We start from the raw sequence: 7,433 nt of genomic DNA, 5'->3' as shown, positions 1-7,433 counted from the left end.
GTGGCAGAGTTCCATTGGCATTTTCATTGTAGTTCACACAGGAACTTATTTCCGATTTTTTTTAGGTTTTACAAGGAAGTACACAGCTGATGTGAAAATCCTGATGTCTATTCTAAATGCACAATACATATTAAGAATTTAATAATTTATTCTACTGATATTTTACATTCCTGTTAACTACACATTGTGTGATATAATAAGAACCTCCTGACAAAACAGCAAGACCACTGAGATGTCATGTATGTCCTACAAAAGGCCAGGAAAGCAAAAGACACGCCCTGTCAGTGTAAGCCATGCGTGTGTATGGAACGAGCTCTTGTCCGTGTGCAGACTGCCTCGGGTGTGATAAATGAAGTAAAGGGTTTTTTTTTTGTAGAATGTTATTGGTATTTTCATGGTAGTTCATTTGGGAATTTCTCAGTTCTTTTTTAGACTTTGTACACCAAAAATCAGTCGATGTTGAAAACTTGGATGCTTTTTTATAAACATTAAATATTAAAAATAATATTTTTGTGACTTCTTCCGTTAAGTACTCATTGTTTGACATAATAAAATTCACAAAATTATCAATAATTCACCAATAGAAATATTTTAAAGAATAAACGTGGGTCGTTCAGCGCCTTGATGATCAAATTAGCCTTATGGGCTAAAAAAAAAACCACAGTTGATTCCCAGCAGCTCTACGAAGTGATCTAATTCTTACAGTTGGAAGAAAAAAAGCGGAGTCCCCTTGCCGTGCCATTGTTCCCACAATGCCGTGACTCGGATTCGAACCGAGGTTGCTGCGGCCACAACGCAGAGTACTAACCACTATACGATCACGGCGCGCTACCGAGGACCTGTAGGAGCGGTTCTCTGATCTTCCTCTTCAACAGGCCGAGGCCCCTCCCACCCTTACGTCACGCAAGGGGCGGGATTCCCGTGCATCCTGGACCGCGCAGGCGCACTGCGCAGTCGCCGCGTCTCCGGGATCTAGGTCCCGGGTTTGCGCCCCGCGGCCGGAGGCGGAGGCGGGGGCGGTGGCGAGCGGGGAGCGGTTTGTAGGCCACCGCTTGGACATCGAGGGTCGGGGAAGGCCGGAGCTTGGCTGTCCTGGGGCCCCCTCGGTCTCTTGTCGACTTCCCGCGCCCTTGGGACTGGTCCTGCGGGGCGCGCTAGTCCCAGCGGAGACCCCTGCCGGCCTCTGCGGGGCGAAGGCCCCCAGAACAGGGTCGGCTTCCTCGCGGGACCAGTCCCCGGTGCCCGCGTCCTCCCGCCCCCGGCCCCGGCCGCCGCCTCCCGCTCCGCGCAGCTCGGCCCGCGGGACCTGAGCCGCCTGGCGCCGGCCCAGGGCCGCCCGGTCCCGGGGTCACGCGTGGGTCCCGCCCGCCCCACAGGAAACCGCCCACTTTCCCCTCGCCCCGCGATCTGCGCTTGGCGCTCGACGTCCGTTCCTGCTCCCGCGCCGGAGAACGCCTCGGTCTCCCGGCCCGGCTTGGGGGCCTGCGCGGGAGGCTTGGGGGTCGCTTCCAAAGTGGGGGGAGCACGGTGCGCCCCCGCCTCCACGCCCCTGATCCCTAGCCGGGCGGCCGCCTGCCGCGACCCCGATCTGCCTCTAGGAGCTGCTTAAGATCGCGTCCCCTCCTGAAATCAGAAAAAAAACCAAAAAAACAGAAAAAAGGTCGCGCCCTCCATGGCGCCGCCCCGCCCGGGCATGGGGACCCCCGTGCTTGGGGACACGCGCTTCCAGCCCCGCGGGCTCCGGGCTCCGGAAGCGCGCGTCCTCCCGCGGACGTTCAGCTCGAGCTGGCGTTAACGTGCAAGCCAACCGACTCTGGGCGCCTGGGGTCCGCTTTCGCAGGGTCACACATCCGGGATAAAAAGGGAGGACGGCGGCAAAATACAGCCCCCTTGCCGTGCCATTGTTCCCACAATGCCGTGACTCGGATTCGAACCGAGGTTGCTGCGGCCACAACGCAGAGTACTAACCACTATACGATCACGGCGCGCTACCGGGGACCGAGGGCCAAGACGCCCCAGCTCGGCTCTTGTCTGTCGCAAGCCCCGCCTCCTCGCACGTCACCGCGCTCACGGTCTCTCCCTCTGCACCCAGGCGGCTCCCGCGCCGCCGGCTCCCCGGCCGCGCCGCGTGGGGTGGTCCGGGCCCCTCCTTACAAAATCGAAGCCACAGCTCCAGCCGCTGCAAGGGCTCCGCATGACGGCCAGCGCGCGGGGACCCGGCTGTCACACCAGCGCAGGCCTGCAGTCCCCGGCATCCCGCGCGCAAAGCCTCTGCAAGCCTCGCCCTGGCGCTGCACCCGCGCGTACTTGGGGCGGGGGCCGACGCGCCCGTGCCCTCTTCGCCTGGGCCCCGAGGGCTGGGCCGCGTGGGGTGCGGGCTCGCACTGCGCCGGACGGCTGAGAAAGCCGGGGCGGCGGCGCTCCCGGGTGAGAAGAGGCACCCTTGGGCGCTTCGCTGCTGTGGCGTCCCGGTAGCGCGCCGTGATCGTATAGTGGTTAGTACTCTGCGTTGTGGCCGCAGCAACCTCGGTTCGAATCCGAGTCACGGCATTGTGGGAACAATGGCACGGCAAGGGCGTCCTTTTAGAGTCCCCAAGTCATGCTCTCTGCAATTAACTCACGCTCTTCTAATTCTGCACGGTATTCCGTCAGGGCAGAAATAACAACAGGTCAGGTCAGGTCAGGTCAGTCCTGTGTACGCGAAGCTCTATGGGCCCCTCCCACCTTTTAAACTCTTCCTTTGCTAAAAAACCAGCCAACCTCCTCTTCCCCACTAAGTAAGTGTCTTAGTTTTGGATGCATTCGGTGTGCCCCTCTTTGCCCACTAGGGCTCTGTCAGTGACCAAGTCATGTACCAGGTCTTGCAAAGCCTCACTTGTGCTAAAACGTCAACGTGTGGGGGCTCAGGCATTACCAGGGCGGTGTGCAAAAGCATTGATACAGATCTTCCGCTAAGAAGAAGGGAACCAAGAGGTGCAGGGCGGGGTGGAAAGGGATTAAAAAAATGTGATGTCCGTGCGACCAGCTCCCAGCATGAATGTGCTTCTTCCGTGCTGCCAACATGTACTCATAAAAATAAAAGTTAAAAAGCAGGCTAGAAGAAAACACACTGCATCATTTTCGGGTCAGAGCCTGTGAAAACTCTGACCCGCAGTGGTTCCGGCAGCCCCCACGCCGGGTGCTAAGGAGGGCTCTGTGGCCCCGTCATCCCCCCGATCTCCACGGCGGGTGGAGGACGGGCTGTTTCTGCCTGCACACGCCCCCTCCCACCTACCTCGGGTTTAAAGCAAATTCTATTTGCTGGTTTGTTTTATGTGCCCTTAAAAAGCCCAAGCGCAAGCAGTTCAGGCCTGTCACTTGGCATTAGGCAGCGGGGAAGTGAGCCTTGGCTTGGATAGGTTCCCGGGAGGCTGGTGGCTGCAGTTTCACTACTAAGGGCGTTAGGGGGGGAGGGGAAGGGACAGAGGGAGGAGTAAGCCTCCCTGACTCTTCCCAGGGGAGCTGGGGGTGGCCCAGCTAGTCGGGGAGCACTCTCGGGAGATGTGGACATGGTAATCGGGTTGGGCCCCTCTCACCCACAATCCGTTAGCCAAGACTTACTGAGTAGCACAGAAAAGGAAGACACTGCTGCAGGCTGCGATTCCCTGGCTCTCCTGCTTTCTCCTGATCTAAGAGTTGTAGATCTAGAAAATCAACGTCCCAAGGTAAAAAGGAGTCAACAGGAAGGTGGTAAGCCTATTCCTCAGCGCCTGTCCACATAACTGCTCTGCAAGTGAACAGCCTCCAGAGCCCGGGAGAGAAGTCAGGAGCCGGCACGCTGAGTATTACAAGTAAGAGACAGCCAAGAGCAAGGCATGGTGGCGCACGCCTGTAATCCCGGCACTCAGGAGGCTGAGGCAGGAGGATGGGTGCAAGTCTGAGGCCAGCCTGGGCTACAAAGTGAGCTCAAGGCCAGCCTGAACTGCATAGCGAGACCCTGTCTCAAAAAGACAAAAAAAAAAAAAACAACAAAAACCAACAACCACCAAGCAAACAAGCCCCCAACACCAACCAGATACCACCAGCAGAGGTACCGCTCTAGTCATCCACCTCCGAGGCCAGGAGCAGTGGAGAAGGCGGAACTCCCTTAATTATGATTTCAGGCCTAAAAACCAAGACTTCTCCTTTGTCTTTCTGTGCTGGGGTTAGAATTTAGGACCTAACATACTAAGCACAAGTTCTGCCGCTGAGCTACAGCCTCATCCGGGAAGGTGGACTTTGATAATGCTCTGACTTCCTCTCAGGCTCTCTTGCCGGGACGGGGACCAGCAGTGCTCGCATGAGCTTGCGAGTTGTTGTACCTTGCTCCCCTCCCTGTGGTGCTTTGGCTTACACTCCTAAGGGGCGGGCTGGTGGGATTCATTTCCCTTGCTCCTTCCTACTTACCTCTGGGTACACTGACTCAGTAGCCCCTGCCTGAGCGGCGGGACACTACCCTCCCGGCTTCGGCCTCTTGCTTTTAAAACTTCTCTGTGAGCTCTGATTCTGGGAGTGTGAGTCCAGTGTCCCACCCCATCCCGCCACCCGAGGTACAGTCTGAGCGCAAGGCTGAGAAAGAGCATTTACCGGCTGGGCGAGCTTGGGCGAGCGACCGACTTAGTGTCTCTGCCTCGTTTCTTCATCTGTAAAACGGGAGCGCGGAAGCAACCTTGTTTTGCGGAATAAACGAGTTCCCATTGTGTAAAGTAACAGCACCCATGGGGCCCTACTGGAGTTTTACTTAAATAAACAGGCTGGGGACTTGACCTAACACACCGACTCCGTACAAACAAACGCAGCGGAATTTCAGCATCCTCACTGGTGTTTCTAATTCGGCATTCTGCTCACTGTGCTCCGCCACCCAAATATGTTTTGAACTGTTGTTTGGGGATCATCCTCAAGACTAATTGATAAGCCATAGGAATAAATGCACCTCAATATTTATCATCCAGTTCTAGTTTAAAATTACTTTTGTCTGCTTTGAAATCTTTCAAAGACAAAATATCAACTCTTTTTTTTTTTTTAAAGCAATTCCAAAAACGCTTTAAACAACCTTCCAACAAAATACGTTTAGGTGTATCTTAGTTACTTTTCTCTTGCTAGAACAAACTACCCAACACCCGCAGTTTAAGGAAGGAGAAGCTTGTCTCGGCTCACAGTTTGCAGAGATTCCAGTCCGCAGCTGCAGGGCAGGGCGACAGGAAACCAGGAGTCCAGGAAGGCGAGGGGGCGGGGCGAGACCCTTCCAGGCCACGCCCTCAGCGGCCCTCTTCCTGGGACCGGACCCCGCCTTCCAACGGCACATGAGCTATAACTCACCAAAGGACTAACCCGCTAGCCCACTCCCCCAGCATCACATCCCTGTGATTCAATCACGGCCCCCAAGCCCCACCTTTGCAGGAGGACTAGATATAAACCATAAGATGATATAAGCACGTAGAAGTTAGGGTAGATCGTGAAGGAGGCAACCGTGTGAGCTGTGGATGTTTGCACAGAGCATAGCCCACTCCTGTCATAAAGGGCCATAAACACGCCTGTGTCAAGCCCACGTTTACTCTTTAGAGTATTTCTATCGGTCAACTATTAATTTTAATAGTATGAGTTTTATTAGAATAAACAATGACCACTTAATAGGAAAAATATCATTTGTAGTATTTACTGAGTGTTAAAAATTTTTCAACATCGACTGGATTTTGGTGTACAAAGTCTAAAAAAGAACAACAGAAATAAATTCCCTATATGAACCACAATGAGAATACCAATAGCCACTCTGAAGGCTGAGGCAGGAGGATCCTTGTGAGTTCGAGACCAGCCTAGGTTACAAAGTGAGCTCAAGTTCAGCCTGAACTGCATAGCGAGACCCTGTCTCAAAAAGAAAAAAAAAAAAAAGAAAGAAAGAGAAGAATTCCATGCTGCCAGCTATTTCTTCTAGGGCGTTAGTGATGTTTCTCTGTTATTTTCTGCTTGCACTGATTCTGATGAGAAAATTACTGTAATTCTTATCTCCATTTCCTTTCTATGTCACATGCTCTTCTCCACTGGCTGCTTTGAAAATTTTCTTAGCACTTGTTTCCTGCCATTTGATTATGATGTGGCTTTTGTATGTGCTTTGTTGTGTTTATTCTGCTTGGGATGAGTGGAGATTCTTTGTTTTGAGACAAGCACTTGCTATGTAGTCCAGGCTGGCCTCTAAATTGAGATCCTCCTGCCTCAGCCTTCCCAGTGCTGGGATTTTATACATGAACCACCATTCCTGGCATAGTTGAGATTCTTGAATCCAATTTTTTTTCCCACTGAATTTGGAGAATTATAAACTACTATTTGTTGAAATATTTCTTGTCTCTTTTATCACTCCTTCTCTTCTGGACTCTACTTGATGTATAATAGACTTCTTGATATGTTCCTGTAGTTTATTGAGATTTGATTACCTTTGTAAATTACTTTTTTTTTTTTTTTTTTGGAGACAGGTCTTACTGTGCAGTTCAAGGTGCCTTTGAACTCATTATGTAGCCCAGACTGGCCTTGAATTTATGTTGATCCTCCTGCCTCAGCCTCTTGAGTGCTGGGATTACAGGTGTGCGCCATGCCTGGCCTGTAAATTTTTTTTTCTCTCTATGCATTGCACACTGTTATTTTAGCCTGCAGCTGGCTAATTTACTGTTAACCCACCCGGTGCATTTTTTCTTTAGTGCAAGTTGCATTTGTGTCTTTTTATGTTGCTTTTCTTTATCATATGTGTGTTAACCTTTATATGTTTTCAAAACACAATATTTACACTGACTTAGTGGTCTTTTCTGCTAATTCCATTTTTCTACAGTGTTTCAGTCTATTCTTAGTGATTAGTTTTCATTCTGGTTATAATTTTTTTAGATATAATTTCTTATTGAGTGCTGAACCCTGAATTTTGCATCAAGTGTGGATTTTGTCATATTTCTTCAAAGGATGTTGATTCTTTTAAGTATATGGCATCAGATGTATACTTATAAGGCTTGCTTTCCAATGTCTTAAGGTCAGTTCTACAGAAGTGTTTACCCATTTTTTTTTCTTTTTGTTTTTTTAGTTTTGTCTTTTTCAGACAGAATTTCAGGGCCAGGCATGGTGGCTCACGCCTGTAATCCCAGCACTCGTGAGGCTGAGGCAGGAGGATTGTTGCGACTTTGAGACCAGCCTGGGCTACAAAGTGAGCTAAAGGCCAGCTTGAACTGTATAGAGAGACCCTGTCTCAAAAAGACACAAACAAACAAACAAACAAACACACAAACAGACAGGATTTCACTAATTCAGGCTGGACTTGAACTCACTTTGTAGCCCAAGCTGGCCTCAAACTCACAGCAATCCTCCTGCCTCAGCCTTCTGAGTGCTGGGATTACAGGCGTGCACCACCACATCCAGCCTCTTACCCCCATTTCTAAGGC

The 7,433-nt window shown here is 51.3% G+C and overlaps 3 non-coding genes across 3 annotated transcripts; 1 reads left to right on the top strand and 2 right to left on the bottom strand.

The window, feature by feature from the left end:
• Nucleotides 1–753: 753 nt before the first annotated feature.
• Nucleotides 754–825, bottom strand: Trnah-gug. The gene has a single exon. It is a non-coding gene; the product is annotated as a tRNA-His (tRNA).
• Nucleotides 826–1,913: 1,088 nt separating this feature from the next.
• Nucleotides 1,914–1,985, bottom strand: Trnah-gug. Its single transcript has one exon. It is a non-coding gene; the product is annotated as a tRNA-His (tRNA).
• A 493-nt stretch (nt 1,986–2,478) lies between these two features.
• On the top strand, nt 2,479–2,550 carry Trnah-gug. Its single transcript has one exon. It is a non-coding gene; the product is annotated as a tRNA-His (tRNA).
• The last annotated feature ends 4,883 nt before the right edge of the window (nt 2,551–7,433 follow it).

The sequence above is a fragment of the Chinchilla lanigera genome, unplaced genomic scaffold (assembly GCF_000276665.1).
Source record: "Chinchilla lanigera isolate Chin_1 unplaced genomic scaffold, ChiLan1.0 scaffold00008, whole genome shotgun sequence".
NCBI lineage: Eukaryota > Metazoa > Chordata > Mammalia > Rodentia > Chinchillidae > Chinchilla > Chinchilla lanigera.
This window is presented reverse-complemented; position numbering and strand designations above follow the sequence as displayed.